Here is a 14,876-nt window from a genome sequence, read left to right on the forward strand (position 1 = left end):
AAAATTCATTACTATATTGTTTCTGAGGAACCCTATTGTAATATATAGCATTATAGCTTGAATTTTTCTCCCATTATATCATATGGTGTCAGGAATATTCTGTCCTGCTTTTTGTAATCTACCTCTTAAGCCCAAAGTATGTCTTGAATAATGATACTTTTTCTTTTTTTGCACAGAGTTTGTGCAGCTCCCACCCACCCCCAACACACACACACTTGACTCTTCCATATGCCTGTTTCAGGCTCTGAAGTTTTCATTTTGGTTCCCTTAAACAGTTTGTCACATTGTTTCCCTCTGGGACTGCCCTGTGTTACAACTGAGACTTTTGTACACTATTAGCTGCCACAGCATCTGCCCCCATACAACCATCTGTTTTCCTTTTTGTAACATCAAATGCTACTAACACACATTCATTCCTTAGTAAACACCAGATATGGTAATGAGTATCTGATTTAGTAACAGCTAACTTATTTGTAGTGCTCGTTAGTTCACAGGCACTCTGGGGGCTTCAGGGGCTTTCCACGTATTTCCATATACTGACTTAATGGTCACCATTACCTTATGAAATAAGAACTATCACTGTCTTCAGCTTGGTGGCGGGCAGGAACTGAGCCACTGCAAGGTAAAAGTTGCTTGGATTGGATCATAGGATTTAGCACCAGGATTGAAACCCTCATCAATCTGACCTCACACCCTTTGCCCATAATCAGTAAGGGGTGATTCTGTGTTCATACTGAAATGAGCACTGGGATGGGACTGACAAAGTCTGGTGGGGCAGTGGTGGGTGTAAGGTCTGTGACCAAGATGCCCTGAACTCCAGCGTTCTGGCAAGAGACATACCATTGCACGCTGCTCCACTGTATTGCCTCTCCTTGCTCAGACCGTGTGGGAACTGTTTTCCTGGTGTTCAAGTTAAAGGTGAAATAACAGAGGCAGACCAGCTACACATGGAAAGAAAGGAAGGTTTCTAGAGGGTGTGTATATCCAGGATGAATTCAGTCTCAGAGGCTTTTTTATTTGTGTTTCATTGTCTTCCCAGTGCTCACCCTCCTCTTTCTGACCCATACATCCATCTCTTGGCCTTTCCACTCCATATGCCCGGTACTCACGTCCCTTCTTTTCCACCTATGTTTGATTCCACGGACAACCATTTCTACCCCTCCCGTGGCTGCAGCAGCCACTCTCTGGTCCCATCGTACTTCTGTGCCAAAGAGCCTGTAAAGCACAGCTGTGTGGCTGTGTGTATATGTTTAGGCAGGAAACATTTTTTATGATAAATTGAAACAGGGGAATGTCCAGGTCAAAATATAAGAATGCCTTTGAATGGTTGAAGCATGCTATAGGCAATTAGGCTCTCATACGCTGTTGGTGGAAGTGTATACTGCTGTAACTATCATCACGTGATAGTTAGAAAACTGTATCTTACATCGGAAAATATCAAATCCAGTGATTCTTCTAGGAAGCTGAAGAGCTGGGACTTGGGTCCTGGACCTACCCTGACGCCCAAGCTGTGCTGCAATGGGTTCTTTGGCCTCCACCACTAAGGATGCTCCATAACGCTGGTCACCCCATGGGTATTGTTCCCTTGTTTGGTGGGGAGGGTACAAAGACTTCTATTCCTGCTCTAATTTAAAGAAATCATTCAAACACCAATATGAAAAAAAATCATTAAAAAGCATATTAAGACTAAGACCAAGGAGCAAACATTGATGATATGTAATACAGTGGAATCCAGAGTAGAGTAGGATTCAGTTTGGGAGGCAGAGCATTTGCCAAAATGAGTTAGAATATGTGTATCTGTAAAAGCTTAGTTATAAGCTAGTTATAAATGCTTATAATGTGGACTATTAACACATGCCCATGCACCCGCACACTTCTCTCTTTCTCTGAGACAGTGGCCATGCTTGAAGTCTGTCACGAAGCTGAGCACCAGAGACATGCCAGTGGATCCAGAGCTTTCTTCCCCCACTGCCCCACACCAGATGTCTAGGAAGAAGCTATGTCTGCTGGATTCCAGGAAAAATTTTCCTTGTTTCTGAACCCACTGTTTGCAAAGTCCTCCTTCCCGTGATGAGGAAAGCGGTCATTTTAATATTGGTCAACAGGGAGGGGCTTAGCTGTATTTCTCACTGTACACAAATGAAAAATATTAATTTTGCAAAGGCAAGATTCAACACATGCTAATTTTATAAGCAGGCTATGAAACAGTTCTTCTGCACAGGTTTTTTTTTTTTTTTTCTGAAATACATAAATATGGGTAGAAATGGTTAAGATGTGTGGATTCTCAAATGTTACTTTGTCGATGACCCCAAATTGCTATTATACACATTCATTTGACAAATATTAATTAGTTGTTATGCTATGCCAGGCATTATCAGCCGAAAGGAATTTGTAATGCGCAAAGCCTGTGATCGAAGCAAATTTCTCCTCTAGTTCAAGACGTATGTGTCCACTTGGTTCATGGCACCTGGACCCGCCCAAGAAAGAGTGACTAGCACGTGGTCACCAAGCACCATCTCAGGTCTGCTCACAGAAGTCTGTCTCCGAGACCTGAAAGCTCATCATTAAAAGAGAACCAGTGCAGTAGCTTGAGGAATACTTAGGTTGTGGAAGGAGACTCATGTAGGTGGGGCACAATCCCGCTTCAGCCACTTAACTTGGCTGAGAATCCTGGAAGATGTAGCTCACCTCTGTGAGCCTCACATCCCTGATTTGAGCAAGGATTGACTGTGGATGCCATCATCTCAAGGTATCTGTGAAGAGGTCAAAGAAATGTAGTGAGTCTACCCAGCACTGAGCACATGTCGTTTGCTACTGGACAAGTGTTGGCTTGCTTCTCACCCTGTTTTCTCCCTACCATGGCAAGAATGCTCTTACCGTATACTCAGTGGCATAGTGATGATGAAGGCAGAATTCCAGAATGACACAGGAAGTCACCATATGAACAAACATGAGGTCATAAAGATACTAAGGACTATTTCTTCATAGGACCATCACCTACTAGGCGGTGGAGATTGAGGGGCAACCCAGGCAGCCTGAGTGGGAGGTGCTGGTTGCTCTATAATATTCCTGTGATCACCTATGATTCTGGCAGCATAACTGTGAGACAGGGAAGAGACTGAGATGCAAATGTTCACTAAGTGAATGTATGTGTGTGTTTTTGTGGGATGCCCCGCGGTGGCGGGGGGATGCATGTGAGTGTGATGGCCCCTCTGTGGCTATTCATCCATGGTGTCTCTCCCGGAAGGGTCCCGAGACAAGATGATGCTTGAGATTGCTTGTGTCTGAATCACCTTCACGAAAAAGGGCTCTGGCCCTGTTTTGGCGCCTGACTTAGTTGGGCAGCCTGGGGACTGTCTGTCATAGCTGTTAGCTAGCTCACTTTTACACTTTTCCCTCAGCAGCGTTATTTCTGAAGTAATGCTGGTTCTCGAAAATGACTGACTCTTCCGATACACAGTACGAAGACCACAGGCCCTCACTCCACCCTTTCATAAGTGGGTTTTCCCCCTCCTTTCATTGCTGGATTTTCTTGAAGGCGGGTTGGTTGCTGGCATTTGCCAAAGGTCAGCAATAAAGTCTCTCTTTGTTGTTGTACTTGTTGATCATTAGGAACTCCTGGTTTTTTAACATGTTTGTGGGCTTCAAGCCATTGTTATATGGTGTTGAGCAGAGGACTGAAATGATTTGACTTGCGCTGTGCTGCCGTGTTGAGAACAGACAGGTAAGGCAGCCAGGCTGAAAGCAGAGGGGCCAGTTGGACGGCAGTCCAGCCCAGGAGATAGATGTTCATGTCTTGGCCAGGGTGGTGGTCATGGAGGTGGTGAGAAGTGGCTGGATTCTGGACATACTTTGACAGAGGAGCCGAGAGAATTTCCTGACCCATTGGATGTGGGGTGTGTGAGAAAGAGAGCCTGCCAGGCTCTCTCTGAGTTTTGAGGACTGAGCAAGTAGCATTTGTGGGTCAAATGCTCTGTCTGTGTTTAATTTCTCTTCCAGTGCCACACAGGAAAAGTGCCAAGTCTGTGAGTAGCAGGACTTTCCTGACAGCGGGCCACACAGGGAAAGCAGTGACTCCCCAGAAGAGCTCCTCCATCATGGAGAGATCGAAAGTGCACAGATCATTACTCACAAGCCTGACCCAAGACAACATGGAACAATTCATGTACAAAATGCACAACACACAAACCTACAGAACCTCAAGTATTACAACCCAAAGGAAGATGGTTTCTAGCAGTATAATTACCACAATCTGCCCTCCCCACAAACCACTGCTATGCTTACCTGCTGGTTCAGTGCTTCAATGGGATGTGATAAAAATAAAATATCCTTCGTGAATTCACCAATGGGAGAGAGTATGCCATGTCCCCATGCCCAGTTTCTCAGTTGTGTCTGACTCTTTAGGTCCCAATGGCCTGTAGCCTGTCAGGCTCCTCTGTCCATGGGAATAAACCCAATAGAGAAATGGGCAGATCTTAATAGACATTTCCCATCTGACCTGCAGTGTTTCTGTAGAAAAATTAACTGATAGACTTATGGGGGTTCCCTTTTAATCAACACTTTGCTTTTCTCTTGCAGCCTTTAGAATCTTGACTTTATCTTTAAACATCTTGCCATTTTTTTAAAAATTATATGTTTTGGTGTAAGTCTGCTTGAGTTCCTCTTGTTTGGGACCCTCTGCACTTCCTATATCTTGATATCTGTTTCCATCTTTAGGTTTGGGGACTTTTCAGCCATAATTTCTTCAAATACATTTTCAATCCCTTTCCCTTCTCCTTCTGGAATTCCTGTTATGCTTAGATTGGCCTGCTTTGCATTATCCCATAGGTCTCTTACATTGTTTTCATTTTTAATAAAATCTGGCTTTCTCTCTGCTCTTTTGATTGACGTGTTTCCATTATTATATCTTCCAGGTCACTTATTCTTTCTTCTGTATTATTCATTCTGCTATTCATTGCCTTGAGCTCAGCTTTTGTCTTGGCAAGTGAAGTTTTTAATTTTTCTTGGCTCCTCCTTATAGTTTCTAATTCATTGTTACAGTGATTGGCACTTATGGTAATAGCCTTTCTTAATTCCTTTAATATTTCATCACCTGCTTTCTGAACTCAGTGTCTGTTACACTGAAAGGTCTGTTTCATTGTTTGCTCTTTCAGGGGAATTCTCTTGGTCTTTTAACTAAGAGTGATTCCTCTGCTTCTTTATTTGGTTCATGATTCTCTTCGCCTGAGGTTAGGAGAAACAAATATCTACTGTAGTCTTGGAGGACTAGTTATATGCAAACGTCTCCTTGCATTGCTTGTGTGGGTTTGATAATTTATTGGTATGAGGGCTGTTTTTGGTTTGGATGCTTGGCCTATTTCATGGGCACAATAAGAGACAGAAAGTGTATAGACCTGACAGAAACAGAAAATATTAAGAAGTGTAAGTAAGTAAGTGTTAGTCGCTCAGTTATGCCCAACTCTTTGCGACACCATGGACTGCAGCCCACCAGACTCCTGTGTCCGTGAGATTTTCCAGGCAAGGATACTGGAGTGGGTTGCCATTTCCTTCTCCAGGGGATCTTCCCCACCCAGGGATCGAACCTGGGTCTCCTGTACTGCAGGCAGATTCTTTACCAACTGAGCTACAAGGGAAGCAAAAATACACACAAAACCTCAGCACAGGCCACAGGACAGGGAAAGGTCAGTTTTCATTGCAATCTCAAAGAAGGGCAATGCCAAAGAATATTCAAACTACCCCACAACTGCACTCATTTCACAGGCTAGCAAAGTAAGGCTCAAAATCCTTCAAGCCAGGCTTCAACAGTATGTGAACTGAAAACTTCCAAATGTACAAGCTGGATTCAGAAAGGGTAGAGGAACCAGAGATCCGATTGAGAGCATCTGTTGGATCATAGAAAAAGCAAGAGAATCCCAGAAAAACATCTACTTCTCCTTCATTGACTATACTAAATCCACTGAGTGTATGAATCACAACAAACGGTGGAAAATTCTTAAAGAGATGACATACCAGACCACCTTACCTGTCTCCTGAGAAACCTGTATGCAGGTCAAGAAGCAACAGTTAGAACCAGACATGGAGCAACGGACTGGTTCCAAATTGGGACAGGAGTACCTCAAGACTATATATATGGTCACCCTGCTTATTTAACTTATATGCAGGGTACATCATGCAAAATGCCAGGGTGGATGAAACTAAAACTGGAATCAAGATTGGCTGAAGAAGTATCAGTAACCTCAGATATGCAGATGACACCACCCTAATGGCAGAAAGAGAAGAGTAACTAAAGAGCCCCTTGATGAAGAGGAAGGAGAGTGAAAGTGTTGGCTTAAAACTCAGTATTCAGAAAACCAAGATCATGGCCTCTGGTCCCATCACTTGATGGCAAATAGGTGGGGAAATGGAAAGAGTATGAGATTTTATTTACTTTGGCTCCAAAATCACTGCAGACAGTGACTGCAGCCATGAAACTAAAAGATGCTTTCTCCTTGGAAAATAGCTGTGACAAACTTAGACATTATATTAAAAAGCAGAGACATCAGAGACATTTATACTTTGCAGATAAATGTCCATATAGTCAAAGCTATAGTTTTGCCAGTAGTCATGTATGGATGTGAGAGGTGGAGCATAAAGAAGGCTGAGTGCCAAAGAATTAATGTTTTTGAACTGTGGTGCTGCAGAATATTCTCCAGAGTCCCTTGAATAGCACGATGATCAAACCAGTCAGTGCTAAAGGAAATCAACCCTGAATATTCATTGGAAGGATTGATGCTGACCCTGAAGCTCCAGCACTCTTGCTACTTTATGCAAAGAGCCAACTCATTGAAAAAGGCCCTGATGCCATGAAAGATTGAGGGCAGGAGGAGAAGGGGGCCACAGAGGATGAGATGGTTTGATGACATCAACTCGATAGACATGATTTTGAGCAAACTCCAGTGGATAGTGAAGGACAGGGAAGCCTGGCATGCTGAAGTCCATGTTGTGCAAAACATTGGACACGACTGACCAATTGAACAACAGCAAACAATGATTTGGGGAAAGAATGACAGCCAATTGGGCACTAATTCAACAAATCTCTGCTGTTCCCACTAACTGCCTCATGGACTGTCCCTCACAAACATCACAGAACCCATCACCCAAGGAAGCCCCAGTTGGCCTACAAGCACCCTCAGCACTCCTTGTGCCCTTCTCTTCAGAACTGGCATTCCATAGACACCCCTGCTGAAGGTGCACTCAAACCTCTACTGAACATGCATAGGCATATAAAGAGAACTGACACCACTCTGCTGGATGGGGTGAACAACTGTACCTTAAACACTTCTGGGGACTGAGATATGGAAAATAAATTGAAGGCTATCATCATGTATGCTAGCTTTATGCAATTGACAGATGGTGTATATAATCCCAACACTTCCTTCACAAGATAAACAAGAAGGGTTAGTCAGGTGAATACATAGAAGAAGGCTAAGAGACCCCCAGTATACCTAGCTTGGCTGACTGGTGCATGTGCTTATCTCCTGAAGAAAGTTCCTAAAGACTGGTAGAGGAGATTGATTCCTGAAATGTGAAGACACCAACATGAGATTTCCAGCAATGGGAAAAATCTAGGAAGTGCAACACCCCACTAGTGAACAAGATAATATCCCAGTAATTGACCCCATAGAAACTCAGGTCCATGAAGTGCCTGGCAAAAAATTCAGAATGATTGCTTTAAAGATGCTCAGACAGCTACAAGACAACTCAATGAGATCAGGAAAGCAATACTTAAATAAAATGGAAAGTCAACAAGGAGACAGAAATCATAAAAGGGAGCCAAAAAGATATTTTGGAGCCGAAGAATACAATGGATGAGAGTAGAAATATTCTAGAGACCTTCAACAGCAGACTGCATCAAGCCGAAGAAAGAATTTATGAACTAAAAAAGACTTAGTTTGAAATTATCTAATCAGACTTGAAAAAAATGAAAAAGAGTGGGGGAAACCTATGAGATTTTTTGAACACTATTACATGGACCCATAATGGGGGACCCTAGGTAAGGAGGCAAAAGAGAAGGAGGAAGAGGAGACAGAAGGAGGAAGAAAGAGAGAAAAGGGAAATTTTTATTTATGGAAATAATGGCTGAAAACTACTCAATTTATGGGAGCAACATCGACATCCGAATTCATAAAACAATTTCCAAAACAATATCATCTCATAGTAGGTTATATGAAGACACATTTTAATAAAAACCTCAGAAGTCGAAGACAGGAAAAGAATTGGTTTTTTTTTTTTTTTTTTCCTAGCTGTCTTGATATTTTACTGATTTTGAATTCTTACAATCTAGAATTTCGTTTCAACTTTTTTAAGATCAGTTTTTCTTGGAGTATCGTTGCTTTAGTTTGTGTTAGTTTGGTATCCAGCAAAGTTAGTCAGCTATACATCTACATATATCCCCTCTTTTTTGATTTGCCTGTCTATTTAGGTCACCACAGAGCACTGAGTAGTTTCCTGTGCTATACAGTGGGTTTTCATTAGTTAGTTGTTTTATACCTAGTAGGGTGTGTGTCAATCCCAATCCCCCAGTGCATCCCACACCCTACCCCACCCTCAGTATCCATGAGTCCATTCTCTATGTCTGTCTCTATTTCTGCTTTACAAATAAGTTGATCCATGTCTTTTTTCTAGATTCCACAATTGTTACTATATACTTCTTTTTCTCATTTTGAATTATTTCACTCTGTATGACAGTATCTATGTCATTCCTTTCAGTGTCTGAGTAACATTCTGTTGTATATATTTGTATATATGTACCACGTTTTCTTTATCCATTCTTCTGTGATGGAGATTTACGTTGATTCTATGTGCGGGGTATTGCAAATAGTGCTGCAATGAACAGTGGGGCCATGTGTCTTTTTCGATTATTGTTTTCTCTGGGTGTATGTCCAAGAGTGAGATTATATGGTAGTTCTATGCTTAGCTTTTTTAAGGAACCTCCATACTGTTCTCCATAGTGGCAATATCAAGTTACATTACCACCGATACTATAAGATGTCTCTCTTTTCAAGGAGAGAATTTTTAAGTTTGTGAGAGAAATGCGATTTGTCACATAAAAGGGAACAGCATTAGGCTATCAGGAGATTTCTGAAAAGAAACCTTGCAATCCTGGAGAGAGTGGGATGATATATTCAAAGTGCTGAAAGAAAACAACTGACAACAAAGAATACTCTCTTCAGAAAAGCTGTTCTTAAGAAAAGAAAGATAATGACATTCCCAGAGAAACCAAAGCTGAGGGAGTTTTTCACCACTAGACCTGCCTTAAACAAAATGCTCAAGGGAGTTCTTTAAGTGGAAACAAAAAGACACCAATTAATAACATAAAAACCTTGGAAATGATGTAACTCACAAGAAAAAGTAAAGCAAATAGTCAAATTCAGAACGTTTCAACTTCTGTATAAAAGTGAAATGTATTAAAAATAAACAACCCAATCAAAAAAGTGGGCCAAAGAACTAAACAGACATTTCTCCAAATAAAACAAATGGATGGCTGACAAACACATGAAAAGATGTTCAACATCACTCATTTTCAGAGAAATGCAAATCAAAACCACGATGAGGTACCATCTCATGCTGGCCAGATGGGTCCCATCAGAAAATCTACAATAAATGCTGGAGAGGGTGTGGAGAAAAAGGAACCCTCTTCCATTGCTGGTGGGAATGCAAACTACTACAGCCACTATGGAGAACAGTGTAGAGATTCCTTAAAAAACAGAAAATAGAACTGCCATACAACCCAGCAGTCCCACTGCTGAGCATACACATCCAGGAAACTGGAATTGAAAGAGACACATGTACCCCAATGTTCATTGCAGGACTGTTTACTAGGACATGGAAGCAACCTAGGTGTCCATCAGCAGACGAATGGACAAGAAAGTTGTGGTACAGATACACAATGGAATATTACTCAGCTATTAAAAAAATTCATTTGAGTGAATTCTAACGAGGTGGATGAAACTGGAGCCTATTACACAATGTAAAGTAAGTGAGAAAGAAAAACACCAATACGGTATATTAATGCATACACATGGAATTTAGAAAGATGGTAACAATGTCCCTATATGCAAGACAGTAAAAGAGACATGGGTATAAAGTACAGACTTTTGGACCATGTGGGAGTAGGCGAGGGTGGGATGATTTTAGAGAATAGCATCGAAACACATATTTTACCATATGTGAAATAGATGACCAGTCCAAGTTCAATGTATGAAACAGGTCACTCAAAGCTAGTTCACTGGGATAATAAAAAGGATGGGATGGGGAGGGAGGTGGAAGGGGGTTCGGGATGGGGGGACACATGTACACCCGTGGCTGATTCATGTCAATATACAGCAAAAACCACCACAATATAGTAAAGTAATTAGCCTTCAATTAAAATAAATTAATTTAATTATTTAAAAAATAGAGTTGCAATAATTTGTTAGTGCTCACAATATCAAAACATGTAAACCAGGACATCAGTAACACAAAATGAGATGGGAAGAAGTAAAAGCATAGAGTTTTCCCATGCAATCAAAGTTAAGCTGCATTATTAATATCTTAAATCAGACTGGTATAATTAAAGATCTTTCATGTAAGAATGGTGGTAACTAGCATTATTAATTAATTAGGGTTTTGTTTTTGGTAAGTCTTTGAAATGTAGCATATTATTTCATTATAGAAGCAGGGTGAATAATTTATTAAATAATTTTGCATGCTTTTTCTTTTTAATTGAAGCACAGTTGATTTGGACTCTTCTGGTGGCTTAGCAGTAAAGAAGCTGCCTGCCAAGAATAAGATGCGGGTTTGATCCCTAGGTCAGAAAGATCCCATGGAAAAGGAAATGGCAACTCACTCCAGTATCCTGACCTGGGAAACCCCATGGACAGAGGAGCCTGGTGGTAAATGATTAATACATAGGGTCACAAAGAGTCGGACACGATTTATCAACAAAACAACAACAACAATAGTTAATTTGCAATATTATATTAGTTTCCAGGGTATGGCATAGTGATCCAGTAGTTTTCCAGGTTATACCCCACTGTTAGTTATTATAAGATGATACTTATAATTCACTGTGCTATAGAGTATATGATTGTTGCTTATCTATTTTATACTTAGTAGTTGTATCTCTTAATCCCATTCCACTAGTTTGTCCCTTGTACCTTCCCTTGCCCGTTTGTAACCAAAATTTTGTTTTCCTTATCTGTGAGTCTGTTTCCATTTTGTGTATGCATTCATTTGTATTTTTTTTTTTAGATTCCACATGCAAGTGGTATCATACAGTATGTGTCCTTCTATACTTGACATTTCACTAAACATAATATTGCCTAGATCCATCCATATTGCAGCAAATAGCAGAATTTCATTCTTTTCATGGCTGAGTAATATTTCTGCGTTTGTGTGTGCATATGCACGTGCATGCACCACATTATTCTACCCATTCATCTGGTGATGGACACTTGGGTTGCTGTCATACATTTGCTACTGTAGTGCTGCTATGAACAATGGGGTTATGTATCTTTTCATTGTTTTTGTTATTGTTCTGGATATATATCCAGGAGTGAATTGTTGGATCATATGGTAGTTTTATTTTTAGTTTTTGAAGGAGCTCCATATGGTTTTCCATAGTGGCTGCTCCAATTTCCATTCCCACCAACAGGGTGAAAGAACTCCTTTCTCTCCACAGTCTTTCGAACATTTGTTATTTGTAGATCTTATTATGATATCCATTTTGACTGGAATGCAGTGGTACCTCATGGTTGTTTTGATTGGCATCCCTCTTATTAGCCATGTTGACCATCTCTTCATGTGCCTGTTAACCATGTGTACATCTTCTCTGGAAAAATGTCTATTCAGGCTTCCTGCCCATTTTTTTTACTGAATTGTTTTTTGTTTTGATACTTAGTTCTATGAGTTGTTTATATATTTTCAATTAAAAACCCTTGTTGATCACATTGTTTGCAAATATTTTATCCCAATCCTTAGGTTTTCATTTTTTATGGTTTTCTTTCCTGTGCAAAAACTCTTTAAGTTTAATTACATCTCGTTTAACTATTTTTGCTTTTATTTCTTTTGCCTTAGAAGACTCATCAAAAAAAATACTGCTATTTTTGTCAACGAGTGTTCTGCTTATGTTCTCTTCTAGGAGCTTCGTGGTTTGAGGTCTTAAACGTGGGTCTTTAAAACATTTAGAGTTTATTTTTGTATATGGTGTGAGAGAAAGTTCTAATCTTTGTTTTGCAAGTACATGACCAGTTTTCCCAGCACCACTTACTGAAAACTGTCTTTTCTCCATTGTATATCTTGCCTCCTTTTGCATAGGTTAACTGACCATAGGTGCATGGGTTTATTTCTGGACTGTTGATTCTACGTCATTGATCTATGTCTGTGTTCTGTATCAGCATTATGCTGTTTTGATTACTGTAGCTTTGTGGTATGGGCTGGATTTTGAGAAGGTTATACCTCCATCTTTGTTTTTTGCTCAAGATGGCTTTAGCAATTTGAGGTCTTTTGTGGTTCCGTAGGAATTTTGGATTATTGGTTTAGTTTTGTGAAAAATGGCATAGGTATTTGGATAGAAATTGCATTAAAGCTGTACATTGCTTTGGGTGGTATGGACATTTTAACAATATTAATTCTTTCAACCCAAGAGCACAGGATGTCTATTTCTTTATTCACCTTCGATTTCTTTCACCAGTTTTTAGAGTACAGGGTTTTCATCTCCTTGGTTATGTGTACTCCTAGGTATTTTATTCTTTTTGATGCAATTTAAACAGAATGTTTAAAAATCTTTCTCTTTGTGATAGTCCATTATTAGTGTATAGAAATGTAACAGATTTCTGTATGTTAATTTTCCACCCTTCAACTTTAATAGATTCATTCATGAGTTGTACTAGTTTTTAGGTGGTCTTTAGAGCTTAAAATACAAAGTATCATGTCATCTGCAAAGGGTGTGTTTTCTCTTCCCTTCCAGTATGGGTGACTTTATTTATATTTTTCATTTGATTGCTGTGGCTAGTAGGACTTTTAATACTATGTTAAATAGAAGTGGTGTGAGTGGTATCCTGTCTTGTACCTGAATTCTGCAGGAAGTCTTTCAGCTTTTCACTGCTCTCTGAGATGCTGGCTGTGGGTTTCTCATAGATGCCTTTATTATTTTGAGACACATTCCCTCTAAACTTTGTTGAGAGTTGTTTTCATGAACGGATGTTCAATTGTGTCAAACAGTTTTTCTGCATCTACTGAGATAATTATGTGAGTTTTAACTTTTGTTATATTATAATGGTGCATCACACATTGATTTGCAAATGCATCATCCTTGTGACATTGAAATAAATGCTATGTGATTATGGTGTATGGTCCTTTTTATATATTGTTGGATTCGTTTTGCTAATATTTTGTCTAGGATTTTTCTATTTATATACATCAAAGCTGTTGCCAGGTCATCTTTTTTTTCTGTAGTGTCTTTCTCTGGTTTTAGTATCAGGGTAATGGTGACCTTGTTGCATTCTAATTTTCTTATGATTCTCATATGATTCTCATTTCTTTGAAATGCCATTTGTTATCATTTCAAAAAAAGCAACAACATACTGGCTCAGACGGTAAAGCGTCTGCCTGCAATGCGGGAGACCCGGGTTCAATCCCTGGGTCAGGAAGATCCTCTGGAGAAGGAAATGGCAAGCCACTCCTGTATTCTTGCCTGGAAAATCCCATGGATGGAACCTGGTAGGCTACAGTCCATGGGGTTGCAAAGAGTCAGACACGACTGAGCGACTTCACATGCAGTTAGGAACAAGCTATTCACTATTTTTATTAATTATGAATTAATTTTTATATTTTCTCAAGTCTTTGAAATGGTTTATCATTTCAACATGTAGGAAAAATAACTAAATTTTTTTTACTGAGTTTTAAAAATTGTTTTATTACTTCAACGTGGAAACAATGAACACATCCTTAATTACTATTACATTTTTCTTTCTTACTAAGTCTTTAAAATGCAATCTGTTTTCATTTAAACAAGGAAACACTATACACAAACTACTAATTATTTTTCTATTCTTTTTTTGTTACCAAATTGTTGATATTTTCTGTGTTACCCTTTCAACATATAAACACTAGGAACAATCTATTAATTAACGGTATTTTCTCTCAGTAAGTGTTGAAATGCCTTGTTTTATCACACTGACTTGTAATCATATGAACAGGTAACTATTTTAACATTTTTCTTACTAATTCTTTGAAATACAATGCTATCATCTTAACATATAACAATATAAAGAATTTACATTCTCTTATCTTTACTGTTTTTGAAATGCAGTATGTTATCATTTCAACATGTAAACAGTATACATAAATGATCAATCAGTTATTCTACATCCTTTGTTTCTTATTAACTCTTGGATACACAGTGTGCATTTAACACTTAGGGTACATCACATTTGAGAATAGCCAAATTTCTAGACCTCAATATTCACATATGGTTAGTGTACACCATACTGAACAGTGCAACTCTAGTGGAAGAGCAGACAGAATGCATACATATGGAACAATGTGCACCATGAAGGAACTGTACATGGTACATTAAGACAAAGAAACATCAGAATAAATCTACTTAAATGGGGAAATAAGAGACAACAGAAAACCTATCTGATGAGGTAACATTCAAGCCATGATGTGAGGACTGAGCAGCTATCCAACAGGACAAAACAGGCCAATATCACTTGAGCCAATCATGTAAGGGAAAATGTAAAAAAAAAAAGTGGGGGAGGTTTATGGGGGATAAATAAGTTCTTAAGTGCTCTAGAGAAAACAGACAAACTAGTAAACAATAGGAGTATCTACACTTTTGTGAGATCAGGGAC

General features: G+C 39.5%; 1 long non-coding RNA gene across 4 annotated transcripts in view; it reads left to right on the plus strand.

Annotated features, from left to right (window-relative positions):
- LOC129638640 (uncharacterized) overlaps positions 1–4,342 on the plus strand; it is a 33,009-nt gene extending 28,667 nt beyond the window's left edge. For 3 of the 4 annotated variants that reach the window (XR_008707948.1, XR_008707946.1, XR_008707947.1), the window contains one exon: positions 1,896–3,349. This is a non-coding gene — a long non-coding RNA (uncharacterized LOC129638640). Of the gene's footprint in view, positions 1–1,895; positions 3,350–3,999 lie in introns of those variants that run through there. The other variant, XR_008707945.1, reaches the window with a different exon arrangement.
- Positions 4,343–14,876: the final 10,534 nt, after the last annotated feature.

This window comes from Bubalus kerabau, chromosome X (genome assembly GCF_029407905.1).
Source record: "Bubalus kerabau isolate K-KA32 ecotype Philippines breed swamp buffalo chromosome X, PCC_UOA_SB_1v2, whole genome shotgun sequence".
NCBI lineage: Eukaryota > Metazoa > Chordata > Mammalia > Artiodactyla > Bovidae > Bubalus > Bubalus kerabau.